This window comes from Leucoraja erinacea, unplaced genomic scaffold (genome assembly GCF_028641065.1).
Source record: "Leucoraja erinacea ecotype New England unplaced genomic scaffold, Leri_hhj_1 Leri_313S, whole genome shotgun sequence".
Taxonomy (NCBI): domain Eukaryota; kingdom Metazoa; phylum Chordata; class Chondrichthyes; order Rajiformes; family Rajidae; genus Leucoraja; species Leucoraja erinaceus.
In genome coordinates this window covers 4,699-19,731 of record NW_026576214.1, presented here as the reverse complement: position 1 = coordinate 19,731, position 15,033 = coordinate 4,699, and the positions used below count along the sequence as shown (strand labels likewise).

The window sequence follows — 15,033 nt, the reverse complement described above, 5'->3', positions numbered from 1 at the left end:
GATGATAGGTCCCATGACCATTTTAGGCCGCGCGGGGCGATTTACGGCCCAGCTCCCGGTCTGAAAGTACAAGGTTGGAACCACCACGGGCGATGGTGAGTCCCACGGCCATGAAGCCACGCCAGGTGATGTACGGTCCCGGTCCGGGTCGTTCCAACCTCGCAACACGGGCTGGAGAAGTCGCGTTGCGGAAGCTCCGGGAAGCGGTCTCTCCACCCCGACCGGCGAGCTCCCGATGTCCCAGTCAACCGGACCTGCGGCTGCGTTGCTGGAGCCTCCAAGCCCCAGGAGTCGAGTCGCAGCAGCGAGTCACCACCGCTCCCCACGCTCCGAGGCCAGCCAGCCCCACAATGGTGAGTAGTCCGCAGCTCCGCAGTCTCCCGAGCCCCTGGGTCATTCAGGCTGGAGACTGCGGAGCTGCGGACTACTCACCCTTGTGGAGACCCGACAGGGAAAAGGTCGGGTCTCCCGTACAAGGAAGAGAGTTTTTTTAAACGGTTTCCCCCTGCCCCCCCCCCCCGCCCCCCACATATACACATTTAAAATCAAGCTTAGAAAAAACACAAACACTACATTTAACTAGACAAAAAATTAAAAAAAGACAGACAGGCTGTAGGGGCCGCTACAATGAGTCGCGCCGCCACCAGGAACCATTCATAGGCATGTTAGCATTCATAGCAAAAGGATAAGAGCAGGGAGGTTCTACTGCAGTTGTACAGGGTCTTGGTGAGACCACACCTGGAGTATTGCATACAGTTTTGGTCTCCTAATCTGAGGAAAGATATTCTTGCCATAGAGGGACTATAGAGAAGGTTCACCAGACTGATTCCTGGGATGGCAGGACTTTCATATGAAGAAAGACTGGATAGACTCGGCTTGTACACGCTAGAATATAGAAGATTGAGGGGGGATCTTATAGAAACTTACAAAATTCTAAAGGGGTTGGACAGGCTAGACACAGGAAGATTATTCACGATGTAGGGGTAGTACAGAACTAGGGGTCACAGTTTAAGGATAAGAGGGAAGTCTTTTAGGACCGAGATGAGAAAATCATTTTTTACACAGAGAGTGGTGAATCTGTGGAATTCTCTGCCACAGAAGGTAGTTGAGTCCAGGTCATTGGCTATACTTAAGAGGGAGTTAGATGTGGCCCTTGTGGCTCAAGGGATCAGGGGGTATGGAGAGAAGGCAGGGATGGGATACTGAGTTGGATGATCAGGCATGATCATATTGAATGGCGGTGCAGGCTTGAAGGGCCGAATGGCCTACTCCTGCCCCTATTTTCTATGTTTCTACCTCTGGCAGTTGGTTTCATACACCCACCCTCTGTGTGAACAAGTTACCGCTCAGTTTCCATCATATCTATCGCCTCAAAAACTTACGTGAATCTTGATTCCCATACTGTGTGTAAAAGGCTCTCATGATTTTATACACCTCTGCAAGATCAACCTTCATCCTCCTGCTCTCCAAGATTTTACCTGTCAAGTCTAAAGAATAACGTTGCAGCCAGCTCACCTGTAGATGATATGTGCATGCACCTTTAACATAGTGACCTCACCACTACTAACCACTCCCCATATCACAAGTATAATTACAACCTCCCCACCCACTGATCTCTCTCTAGTTCCCGTGACAGACCACGTACAGCTAGTGCAGTAATATAAGTACAATATGAATAGTTTTAATATTTTTTATTATTTTATACAATTGTTTAACAAAACAGAACAAAACAAACAAAAAAAATATATAAATAAAAACTGAAAAAGACAACAGGAAAAAAAAGGAAGGAAAAAAATAAAATTATAATTAAAAAAAAATAATAATAAAACAAAGCCGCGAGACATAACAGTATTGGTACAATCCACATGGTGCTACACAGTCATGCATTGAAAAAGCAGAAGTAAAGGTCACAGGACTACATCACTGCAGATAATATGAAATTATGAAATTATTGGACTTTGAGATGGTTGATAAATGGTCCCCAAACACTTAAAAAGTTGTTTGGTACCTTGGAGTTGTAGAAGCGTATCCTTTCCATCTGTATGATTATTATCATTTCATTGAGCCATTTTTCGAAGCAGGGGGGTGTAGATGATTTCCAGTCTGTTAGGATCATTTTCTTGGCTGCCACAATACCAAGCATCAGTGCTGGTTGTTCTTCAGACGTGAAGTACAAAGTACAAAGTACAATATGAATAAACTGAAGTAAAGACACGGAGTGTTGATGACTCCTCTTTACATGGTGTCATAAATCGTACCCTTGCGTCTCCTGTTTATCAGTGTTTATTTCCTTTTGACCCAGTTCCCTGTTCCCTTTCTCTATTTCCTCGTTATGGCATCTTCTTGCCGCAAGCCCGACGTGCTTGATTTCGATTCAGACATTGCCCATCGGTGGAATGTTTTTAGATGTGACTTCGACCACTATGTCACGATCGCTCATCCTGCCGCAACCCCTGAGATCAAGGCTTCTCTGCTCCTCAACCTGGCTGGTCCCATTGCCCTGGAACGGTGTGACTCATTCGTCTATGCTGCGGGTGAAGATGCTCGGGACCCGGTATGTCTAGTGGCTAAGTTTAACGCGATGTACGACATCCCCACTAACTGCATCTTAGAGCGTTTTAAAATGTTCATTCGGCGTCAGAACCCTGGTGAATCCATTGATAATTATGTCGCTGCGCTGCGACACCTGGCCAGGCGATGCCGCCTTGACACGCTGACCCCTAATGTATTGACCCGGGACATTCTGGTTTATGGTCTATGTGATGAAAAGCTGAGGGCTGAGCTTCTGCGCAAGCCCTACCTGTCTTTTGACGAGGCTCTGCACGCCTCCTGTGTGGCCGAAGCTGTCACCTCGGCAGTGTCACTGCCTGATCATGACATTAACTTTGCCAGTGTTGCTGGCCATCGGCGGAACACGGGCCCGCCACGACAACGAGGGCCCCCTGCACCAGGGGGAAGCAACCCGCTGCGTTGCCCCAATTGCAACTTTGCCTCTCATCAATTCAATGTGTGCCCTGCTTTGGGCAAAATGTGTAACTTCTGCAGGAAATTAAACCATTTCTCTGCAGCCTGTCGTTCCCCTGGGAAGCGGTTGCTGTTCAGCAGAGCATGTTAAACAATTTGGTTCAAGCTGATAGCGCACTTGGTTCCCAGCACCAGCCTGACGAACTCCCTATGTCTGACTCGACTTCCTCCCAGGGGGAGACCAGCATATTTTCACTGTTGGATGCACCTGCTCTGATAACGGACCCTTCGGTTCGTGTTACTGTGAATGACTCGACCTTCACCGCAAGAATAGACACGGGGGCGTTTTCAAATGTAATGTCAACAAGCCTCTTCAGGAAGATAAGAACTAATGAACAAGTTACTCCTGATCGCTCCCTTTTGCATGCCTACGGGGGAGGCGTGCTCGCTCCTGTGGGGAGGGCTACCCTGCACTGCAAGATACTGAAGGCCTCTCGGCCCCTCACTTTTTACCTGCTAGATAATGACTGCATCACCCTGTTGGGCATCCGAGCATGCCAAGACCTGGGCCTGGTCTCTTTTCACCGTGACATCCACCAGGTGCAGACCCTTATGGACCCCCTGATTGAATATCCTGACCGTTTTGACGACGAACTAGGCAAGCTGCCCTGCAGCTACAAGATTGTGGTCGACCTCAATGTCGAGCCTGTAATCCGTCCGCCACACCGGGCCTCCTTCGCTATGAAGGACAAAGTCGAGTCAACGCTCCACAACATGGTTACCCTGGGCATCCTGAAAGAGGTGAGCGAGCCCACCGGGTGGGTCTCCACCATGGTAGTTGCTGCGAAAAAGGATAAAAGCAAAATACGCATTTGCATCAACCCCAAGGATCTGAACCTTGCCATCAAACGCCCGCACTACCCCATGCGAACAGTGGAGGACGTCGCTGCACAGGTTGGCCCGGACACTGTCTTCTCGGTTCTCGATGCCAAGAGTTCCTTCTGGCAGATACCGCTTGACGAGCAGTCCTCTTACCTGACAACTTTCAGCACCCCTTTTGGCAGGTTCTCGTTCCTCCGAATGCCATTCGGGATCAACTCTGCCAGCGAGGTGTTCCAGTGGACAATGGAACAACTGTTCGGGGGTCTACCATGTGCCATCATCGTTGACGACATCCTGGTCTACGGTAAGGATGTTGCTGAGCACGACTTCAACCTCCGCCAAGTCCTGGACCGGGCCCGAAACATTAACCTCAAATTAAACCCCAAGAAGTGCCGCTTCCGCGTCCCGGAGGTCACTTACGTGGGCCACATTTTTACAACCTTGGGGCTGAAGCCCGACCCACGGAAAACGTCTGCGGTATCCGGAATGTCCTCCCCTACTGACGTGCCCAGCCTGCAGCGTTTCCTGGGCGTGGTTAATTACCTGGGGAAGTTCAGCCCCGACCTCAGTGAGCTGAGCGCACCCCTGAGGGAGTTGATTAAGAAGGACACTGCCTGGGCCTGGTTCCCGCAACACCAGAGAGCTTTTGACGTCCTGAAATCCAGGCTGATCAGCACCCCCACGCTCAGATTTTTCGACCTGGAGCGTCCCATTGTCATTACCTGCGACGCCTCCAAGTTCGGTCTTGGTGCCGCTTGTCTACAGCTCCACGACGGCCTGCAGCTGCCTGTTTCCTACGCGTCCCGCACCATGACCCCTGCAGAGCAGCGCTATGCTCAGATAGAGAAGGAGTTGCTGGCTGTGGTATTTGCCTGCTCCAAGTTCAAGGACTACATCTTAGGCAATAACTTCACTATCGAGACCGACCACCATCCTCAACACGATCCACGTTGCCTCATCCCGGTTGCAGCGCATGATGCTGCAGCTCCAACGTTTTACTTTCGAGATTGTCTATCGCAAAGGCAAGGACATGTTTGTGGCCGACACGCTGTCCTGTGCACCGCTAACGTCCACCGATCGCCACCCGTACAAAATGTCTGACTTGATGGTGCTCAATGTAAATATTGTGCCTTCACAGCAAATGCAGTCCCTGGTCCAACACACTGCCAAGGATCCTGCTCTGCAGCAGCTTGCTGCCGTCATCCAGCAGGGCTGGCCAGACCATCGCTCCACTTTGCCGGCAGGTGCCGTGCCCTACTTCCTGGTCCGTGATGAGCTCGTACTGCACGACAGTGTGGTTGTGAAGGGACACAAGGTGGTTGTGCCTGCTGCTCTGCACGACCACTAATTTCAGACCGCGGTCATCCTGGGGCCGAGGCCACTCTGTCTCATGCTCAGAGCCAGTGCTACTGGCCCGGTATGGCTCAGTACATCCAGGAGAGGGTCTCCGCCTGCTCCACCTGCAACGGTCTCGCTCCCCACCAGCAACGACAGCCGTTCTGCAGCAGCCCGCTCCCGAACTGCCCTGGATGGCGGTTGCCACTGACATTTTCGAGTGGCGTGGCAAGCACTTCCTGGTCCTTGTCGACTCTTCGTTCGAGGTTGACCAGCTGCATTCCCTCGCGTCTTCGGCCGCTATCGGGAAGCTGCGCCGCCACTTCGCTACCTTCGGCTCCCCGGCCAGCCTACAATCGGACAATGGCAGCCAGTTCACGAGCGCCGAGTTTTGGGATTTCACTGCCAGCTGGAATTTCCGTCACTTCACCAGCAGCCCGGAGTACCCACAGAGCAATGGCCTGGCAGAGCGCGCAGTCCGCAGTGCCAAGGACTTGCTGACTTTTACCTGGGCCCTCCTTAACCTTCGCAATATCTCCCGCGACCCTGTCATGGGCTCCCCGGCACAGAGGCTCATGTCTCAAACCACATGGCCACCGATCCCGGTTACCCAGCGCTCCCTCGTACCCTTCGTCCTCAAGCCCGCTGCTGTCCAGGAGCGCATTGCCCTCAAGCACGAGATCCAGAAGAGCTCCCATGATAGGTCCTGCCGTCCCCTCCCACATCTATTCCCCGGTCAAGTCGTCCGGATACAGTCCCCCTCTGGCCACTCCAGGCTCGCCACCGTCATCGGCACCGCGGGCTCGCCGCGTTCCTATCTGGTCGACTATGACGGCACCGTTTACCGCAGGTCCCGCCAGCACCTGCGGCTCGTCAACGAGCCTCCACCACCGCCCGCTGACCCATATGCTCCTCCACTGCAGTCTTCCACACCGCCCACCGCTCCCCGCATGCCTCGGACCCTGCCGTCTCAGCTCTACCAGCCAAAGTCTCCTCTGGCTCATCCTCCCTCGCCTGCCCGTCTGCCCGCTGCTGCACCTGTTTCCCCTCCTCCTTCTCCGTCTTCTCCCTCCCCTCCCGGGTCCCCCGTCCCGGTTCATTCTCCTGCCCCTGCGCCGGCTCCTCTTTCTCCTACAGGGAGGGGAGATGGTGAGATGGTGAGATGCGAGCCCGGTCGGGACGTGTTGTCAAGCCGCCCGTAACTTTGCGTAACTGTTTGTAGCGCATGAGACGTGGTCGCCCTGTCACTACCTTGTTGCCTTTTGTTTCCAAGGGGAAGGATGTAGATGATATGTACATGCACCTTTAAACATAGTGACCTCAGGAACCAAAGATCCTAGAGGAGCAAGATAGACCACTCCTTCGAAATCCAATGGACTGGCGTGTAGTATGTGACGGAACGTCACGGCCGCCATTTTTTAATGCGACACGCGACTTCCGGTATGCCACCCGCTGTGATCCAAAGCAAAGATTATAGAGCTCTGCTATAATCTTTGATCCAAAGCAAAGATCCTCGAGTATCTTGTAGCGGGAACAGCCCCCTCCTTTGCGTAGTTTCCCTTGCATTGTATTGTGCAGTTTCCCTTGTATTGCTTTAACACACACTGCACAAAATTAAATTTAACGTATATATATTTTACATATTTATATGAATGTGTGTCTGTGTGTGAGAGGCAAGTTAGAGATAATAAAGTTTATTCTCATGTATCAGAAGCAACTTTGATTTAAATAATCACTACAGGAATTTGTTTGTCTTGTAAGATGATGTGCATGAACCATAAAGGCAATTATATATATAATTATATAGTAATAATAAATATATGCATATATATATTTATATACACACATATATATACACATACATATATACACATATACATATATACACATACATACATACACACGTATACACATACATATGCACACATACATATGGATACATTTATATGCATACATACACACATATATAAACATATATATACATACATATATACACACATACACATATACATGCATATATACATATATACATATATACACATATACATATATATATATATACATATATCATTTTCCAACATCAATATTTTACGACATATATATATTAGTTCCTGTGATCATGGAGGATAGCTAATGCTATCCCCACTTTTCAAGAAAGGAGCGTGAGAGAAAACGGGGAATTACAGACCAGTTAGCCCGACTTTGGTGGTGTGAAAGATGCTGGAGTCAATTATAAAAGATGTAATAATGGGGCATTTGGATAGCAGTAAAATAATTAGTCCAAGTCAACATGGATTTATGAAAGGGAAATCATGTTTGACTAATCTTCTGGATTTTTTTGCCGCAAGGCTTGGTGTTGGGGCCGCAACTGTTTACCATATATATTAATGATTTGGAAAAGGGAATTAGGAGCAAAACTAATGCATACATACCTACATATTTAAATTCATCTGATAAGTTGGTCAAATAACATGGGCACCTTCTTGCTTTTTTTGAGACATGGATTTTTTAAATGTGAATGTCTCATAGCAACACATTTGTGGGTCAACAGTATTTTGTACCAACCCCCACAATTTCAAATAATTCTAAATTGAACTTCTTAAACAAGGAAAACAATTTTTATTTACATCATTTTGTGTGGCTGTCAAGGTAGCTGTGTTGACTGTAATTATGAGACTGCCGGGCAGTATCACTGTGAATGGCGGTGGCTGTGTGTTTTAATGCAAGTGTGAAAAGGAGAGTAAATTTAAAGAGACAATGTGAGAACCATCAGGGTTTCATCCAAGAACCAATTTAAAGGCAAGGTTCCATCAATTACAGTATTTTAATTGAAAATCTTACTCTTAATATTCTTCCTAATTAGGCTTTTTGTGTTCCCTCTTGAACCTTGTGTCTCCCAGAGCCTCTGGGGAGGTTCTGGAGATACAATAACCCAATCTTGAGGCAAATAACCATCTTTAAAACTGGCATTGCCTCTGCCTTTAATTCTACATTCTCCGAGGATGCTGGATGCCGCGACAATCTCTTGCAACAAGTACAGAAAGGCAGTCAGCTGCAAAAAGATCAAAGAGAGGAAAGAGTATGGAAGGGAAAGGCTTTTCAGAATCATAATCAGATTTTATTTGCCAAGTATGTTTTGCAATATACGAGGAATTTCATTGGCCAGGTCAGTCATACAATTAAAAGCAACAGCACTCAAAAACACATTTTAATACGGACATTCACCAAAGTGACTCCTACACATTCCTCACTGTGATGGAAGGCGAAATAAAGTTCAAGTCCCTTCCTTTTGTTCTTCCTCGGTCGGGGGCCTCAAGCCCCCCGTTCAAACTCCGTTCAATGGTGAACTCCTCTTGGTCTCCAGGCCTATAGTGCTGCACAAATCACTGCACCACATGCATCTATTTATTCCTTTTTCACATGGTTCATGCAGCTGGATATTAACTTGCTGACATGGAAAGAGATGCAGTGAGCATTCAATAGTTCAGACTTCTGTGCGAATTAAGGGGCTGCTTGATGGGCTGAGGGTAATCGAGATTGTCTGATTGTCATTCTTTTGGAAGAACTGATGGAAGTTCTTATGGAAAAGCTGATGAATTGACTACGGGATGAGCTGGTGGGCTCGAGGATTGCTGGATGAGTGTTCTAGAAATATAGAAAATAGGTGCAGGAGGAGGCCATTTGGCCCTTCGAGCCAGCACCGCCATTCATTGTGATCATGGCTGATCAGCCCCAATCGATAACCCATGCCTGCCTTCTCCCCATATCCCTTGATTCCACTAGCCCCTAGAGATCTATCTAACTCTCTCTTAAATCCACCCAGTGATTTGGCCTCCACTGCCCTCTGTGGCAGGGAATTCCACAAATTCACAACTCTCTGGGTGAAAAAGTTTTTTCTCACCTCAGTCTTAAATGGCCTCCCCTTTGTTCTAAGACTGTGGCCCCTGGTTCTGGACTCGCCCAACATTGGGAACATTTTTCCTGTATCTAGCTTGTTCAGTCCTTTTATTCATTTAGATGTTTCTATAAGATCCCCTTGCATCTAACAAGAGTGTTTTATTGTCATGTAGAACAATTTCCTGCATCTAGCTTGTCCCAGATAGAACAATTAAATTCTTACTTTCAGCAGCACAACAGAATCTGTAAACATAGTACACTGTAAACAATATGATAAGATCCCCCTCATCCTTCTAAACTCCAGTGAATACAAGCCTAGTCTTTTAAATCTTTCCTCATATGACAGTTCTGTTAAGTTATTTGATGGTTAGGACAGGTTTAGAGGGGTATGGGCCAAATGCAGGCATGTGGGACTAGTGTAGATGGGACATGTTGGCCAGCGTGGGCAAGTTGAGCTGAAGGGCCTGCTTCTACGCTGTGAGACTCTATGACTAGGTGATCTGTTGAGGCTGGTGGTATGCCATGAGGAACAATGGGCATGGACCTTTGTAAACCACCACCTGGTTGAGTCTCCTTGAGTCACCATCGGCATTGATAACATCAGTCAGGGGTTGATGATCTGCAAAAAACAAGTTGGTCTCATTCTTGTTCTCTCATGCGATACAGGCAGCAGCTCTGAACTGCCTGTGTTTGCCCTCTTGGCTGTCTTGTCAAATTACGCTGGAGATTAGAGTCACCCCTGAAACAAACAGTGCCTTGTGATCCACAGGGGAAAAATAAAATCTAAATGCAAAACAATGGATGGTTTAAATCAAAGAAAATGATACAAAGAGGCCATTAGAGCAATACCGATCTAGGAAACTGAGAGCAGATTTTACAATGCATTTAAACCTCTCCCATTTTTATGAGATGCATTCCTGGAATATGTAGGAAGTTTATTGTAATCTAGTGCCCTAGTGGATTAAGGGCGGCATGGTGGTGCAGCAGTAAAGTTGCTGCCTTACAGTGGGTGCTGTCTGTACTGAGTTTGTACATTCTCCCCGTGACTGAATGGGTGTTCTCCGAGATCTTCGGTTTCCTCCCACACTCCAAAGACATACAGGTTTGTAGGCTTGGTATAAGTGTAAATTGTCCCTAGTGTGTGTAGGATGGTGTTAGTGTGCGGGGATCGCTGGTCAATGCGGACGCGGTGGGCCAAAGGGCCTGTTTCCGTGCTGTGTCTCTGTAAGAAATAGAAGCAAGGATAAGCCATCTAAGTTCACACCACCATCAGTAAGATTATTGTTGATCCTGCAACTCAACACCTTATTCCCACATTCTCTCCATTATCCTTCATCCTTTTCGTATTTGAAAAAAAAATCTCTCCTTTCAAGGGCTCGACTTCCACCATCTCACGCGATAAAGAATTCCAAGATTCCCAGCCCTTGAGTGAAGAAACTGCTCCTTGTCTCATTACTAAATATCATGACCCATATTCTGAGACTTTGGCCCTCGTTCTAGATCACCAGACCAGCCGCAATCTCCACCCACGAGTCCAATCTAAACAGAGATAGACACAAAATGCTGGAGTAACTCAGTGGGTCAGGCAGCATCTCTGGAGAAAAGGAATAGGTGACGTTGTAGGTCGGAAGCCTTCTTCAGACTGCGTTCTGACACTTCTTCTTCTTCTTATTGCGTATGGCGTGCACAGCCTAAAGTTGTAGGACAACTTGTTCTATTTGATCTTATTTGACTGTGCACACCGGGGTTGATTGCATTTGTCGAAACAGGGCGGACCACGTGAAGGTTGCAATCTCCCACCCCGCGTTCTGACACCAAAGAGCAAAATGTCCAACGTAGATACAATAATAAATATATCGCCATTTGCATTAGTTTTGTGCAGTTAACAAATCACAATTTCACACAATGTACATAAGACGGCAGTTATTTGACAAATACTCTGCAGTTCGGTGCAGGAGATCTTGTCGACGAGTATTCTGGACCCACTGTTGACATCTGAAATTACAGGAGATATCATTTAGGATTAACTAATAAGAAAAAAGATGATCATAACTACATGCCTGAACAATGGATGATATATCACTTAAATGCAATTGTTTTCAGTTGTGTGGAGATCTGTATGTTGAAGATGTATTTTGCCTCTAATATGTCAATTTACCTTAAATGTAGAAGAGCTTATTAAAATCTTCTTACAAAGACCATTAAGTATTTTCTTTCTATCCTCTTTTGGACCCAAGGCATAGCAGAGCTGCCAACTCTCACGAAGAGGTAAGGGAGGGAGAGAGGGAAGGGAGGGAGATCGAGAGAAGAGAGAGAGAGAGATCGAGAGAAGAGAGAGAGAGAGAGAGATCGAGAGAAGAGAAGGGGAGAGAGAGATCGAAAGAGAGAGGAGAGAGAAGAGAGGTAGAAGGGGAAGGGGGAGAGGGAGAAGGGGAGAAGGGGGAGAGGGAGAAGGGGGACAGGGGAGAAGGGGGGAGAGGGAGAAGGGGGACAGGGAGATGGGGGAGAGGGAGAAGGGGGAGAGGGAGTGGAACGATACCACATTATAACGCGCAGCCGTCCCATTCCGACCAAAGATTATAGAGCAGAGCTCCTCTCGTATCTTTGATTGCGGCCGCCGCCGCCGAACCCCCCGACCCACCATTGCACCCAAAGATGATAGAGCAGAGTTGTATAATATTTGATTGCACCCTTCTTCACGGCGGGCTTGTGATCTTTGCTTGTGATGTCTCGACAATTCGAGGGACATAACGGGTAACAGCCGCCGCATTCTCGGACACGAATCTGAGCTCGAAAAATCTCCTGGTCACTGGGCCTGATGTGTCCGCGGGCCATATTTTGGAGACCAATCCCTTACAAGAACAAAACCAAAAACGTACAGAAGTGTTAAAATTGTCTTTATTATTATGGTAAGTAAAGATCTATTAAAAATAAGTCTAATAACTTTCTAATGTACCGACAAACCCAGTTTCCCAATGGCTGTTGATGGGAGAACAGAAAATAACATTTTCACGACAGAATATCGACTGAAAATAATAATAATATTTTCTCACCTTTCTTTTTTATTGGGGAACCTAAAGAATGACAGGTCGGGTCGTTTAGATTTACGATTAGAACAATTGATAGCAGAGCAGTGATGTGAAGATTTAGATAAGGACGCCATGACAGTGTGGGGGAAGCCCAATAAATGCCTCAAAAAATGGCGTCCACAATCACACACGTCATACTACGCGTTTTTCGAGGAGTGGTCTATCTTGCTCCTGGCCACGGGAAGGTGGGAGTACAAGGCAAGGCTGGGCTCAAACACACAACCTGGTACTGTGTGGATTCATTACAGAGGTGGCCCATCAGCAGCTGTTTCGGACGTTGGCACGGCTGCGTTACGAGGGCAGCGTGTGGTTCTGGTCGCCGCTGTACAGGGAGGCTGGCATTATGTTGGGAAGGGTGCAGGAGATATTCACCACCATGTGATTAGGGTCGGCACAATGACTCAGCGGTAGAGTTGCTGCCTATGCAGTGCCAGAGACCCTGATGTAAAGTTGTCCCTAGTGTGTAGGATCGTGCGAGTGCATGGAGTGATCGCTGGTCAGCATGGAGTCGGTGGGCCGAAGGGCCTATTTCCACGCTGCATGCGTAAAGTATGTATAACGTTACCTGGGCTTGCAGGCTTGAGTTAGAGTGTGGAGTGCAGGATGGAGCTGTCAGCTATGTCGAGCAACAAAGTCCAATGTCCACGGACAAAGTTCAATGGGGAAGAGGTGACTCTGCCAGTACACAGTTGCTTTAAATGTCCGCCTGTAATCTGTCCCCAAATCGGGACTACACTGTCCTCTCACTCGGGAGTACATCTCTATACCTCCCCGAGTGAGGTATACATCTCTATACCCTCAAAATCTGGAATGGTGCACAAAGTGCTGGAGGAACTGGTGAATGGGTGGCACCATCAAAGTGCTGCTCCCGGGGGTGCGGGCTTGAGTTACAGGGAGACGCTGCATAGGCTGGGACTTTGTTCTTTTCATAGGGTAGAGGATTCTAAAGCGAGAGGCCAAAGGCTTAACGTGAGAGGGGAGACAGAACTCGGGGATAACCTTTTCACTCAGAGAGTGGTCCGTATGTGGAACGAGCAGCCAGAGAAGCGAATACTATAGAAGTAAGCATGCAAGAACAGCAGGCAGGGAAGAAAGCTAATGCATGTTGGCCTTCATAGCAAGAGGATTTGAGTATAGGAGCAAGGAGGCCCTACTGCAGCTGTACAGGCTAGATGCAGGAAAAATGTTTCCGATGTTGGAGTCCAGAACCAGGGGTCACAGTTTAAGAATAAAGGCCAGGGCATTGAGGACTGAGATGAGGAAAAACGTCTTCACCCAGATCATAGACATAGACATAGACATAGAAATTAGGTGCAGGAGTAGGCCATTCGGCCCTTCGAGCCTGCACCGCCATTTAATATGATCATGGCTGATCATCCAACTCAGTATCCCGTACCTGCCTTCTCTCCATACCCTCTGATCCCCTTGGCCACAAGGGCCACATCTAACTCCCTCTTAAATATAGCCAATGAACTGGCCTCAACTATCCTCTGTGGCAGAGAGTTCCAGAGATTCACCACTCTCTGTGTGAAAAAAGTTCTCCTCATCTCGGTTTTAAAGGATTTTCCCCTTATCCTTAAGCTGTGACCCCTTGTCCTGGACTTCCCCAACACCGGGAACAATCTTCCTGCATCTAGCCTGTCCAACCCCCTTAAGAATTTTGTAAGTTTCTATAAGATCCCCTCTCAATCTCCTAAATTCTAGAGAGTATAAACCAAGTCTATCCAGTCTTTCTTCATAAGACAGTCCTGACATCCCAGGAATCAGTCTGGTGAACCTTCTCTGCACTCCCTCTATGGCAATAATGTCCTTCCTCAGATTTGGAGACCAAAACTGCACGCAATACTCCAGGTGTGGTCTCACCAAGACCCTGTACAACTGCAGTAGAACCTCCCTGCTCCTATACTCAAATCCTCTTGCTATGAAAGCCAACATACCATTCGCTTTCTTTACTGCCTGCTGCACCTGCATGCCTACCTTCAATGACTGGTGTACCATGACACCCAGGTCTCGCTGCATCTCCCCCTTTCCCAATCGGCCACCATTTAGATAATAATCTGCTTTCCCGTTTTTGCCACCAAAATGGATAACCTCACATTTATCCACATTATACTGCATCTGCCAAACATTTGCCCACTCACCCAGCCTATCCAAGTCACCTTGCAGTCTCCTAGCATCCTCCTCACACCTAACACTGCCCCCCAGCTTAGTGTCATCCGCAAACTTGGAGATATTGCCTTCATTTCCCTCCTCCAGATCATTAGGGGCAACAGATAGCACAATGGGCTAAGAGTTCGGCTGGCGACCGGAAGGTAGCCGGTTCAAATCCCGCTTGGAGTGCATACTGTCGTTGTGTCCTTGGGCAAGACACTTCACCCACCTTTGCCTGTAATGGAATGGCGGCAGGCGCGGGCACACCGTGACGCCCTGTGTCTCCCTTTCAAGGGAGATGCTAAAAATGCATTTCGTTGTCTCTGTACTGTACACTGACAATGACAATAAATTGAATCATTTCATTTCATTTCATTAATATATATTGTAAATAGCTGGGGTCCCAGTACTGAGCCTTGCGGTACCCCACTAGTCACTGCCTGCCATTGTGAAAAGGACCCGTTTACTCCTACTCTTTGCTTCCTGTTTGCCAGCCAGTTCTCTATCCACATCAATACTGAACCCCCAATGCCACGTGCTTTAAGTTTGTATACTAATTTCTTATGTGGGACCTTGGCGAAAGCCTTCTGGAAGTCCAGATACACCACATCCACTGGTTCTCCCCTATCCACGCTACTAGTTACATCCTCGAAAAATTCTATAAGATTCGTCAGACATGATTTACCTTTCGTAAATCCATGCTGACTTTGTCCAA

At 47.7% G+C, this 15,033-nt stretch overlaps 1 long non-coding RNA gene across 1 annotated transcript; it reads right to left on the bottom strand.

Moving 5' to 3' along the window:
• Positions 1-9,089: 9,089 nt before the first annotated feature.
• Positions 9,090-12,332, bottom strand: LOC129693496 (uncharacterized). The gene is made up of 2 exons (XR_008722888.1): positions 12,132-12,332; positions 9,090-11,073 (listed from the first exon to the last, which is right to left on the bottom strand). It is a non-coding gene; the product is annotated as an uncharacterized LOC129693496 (long non-coding RNA).
• Positions 12,333-15,033: the final 2,701 nt, after the last annotated feature.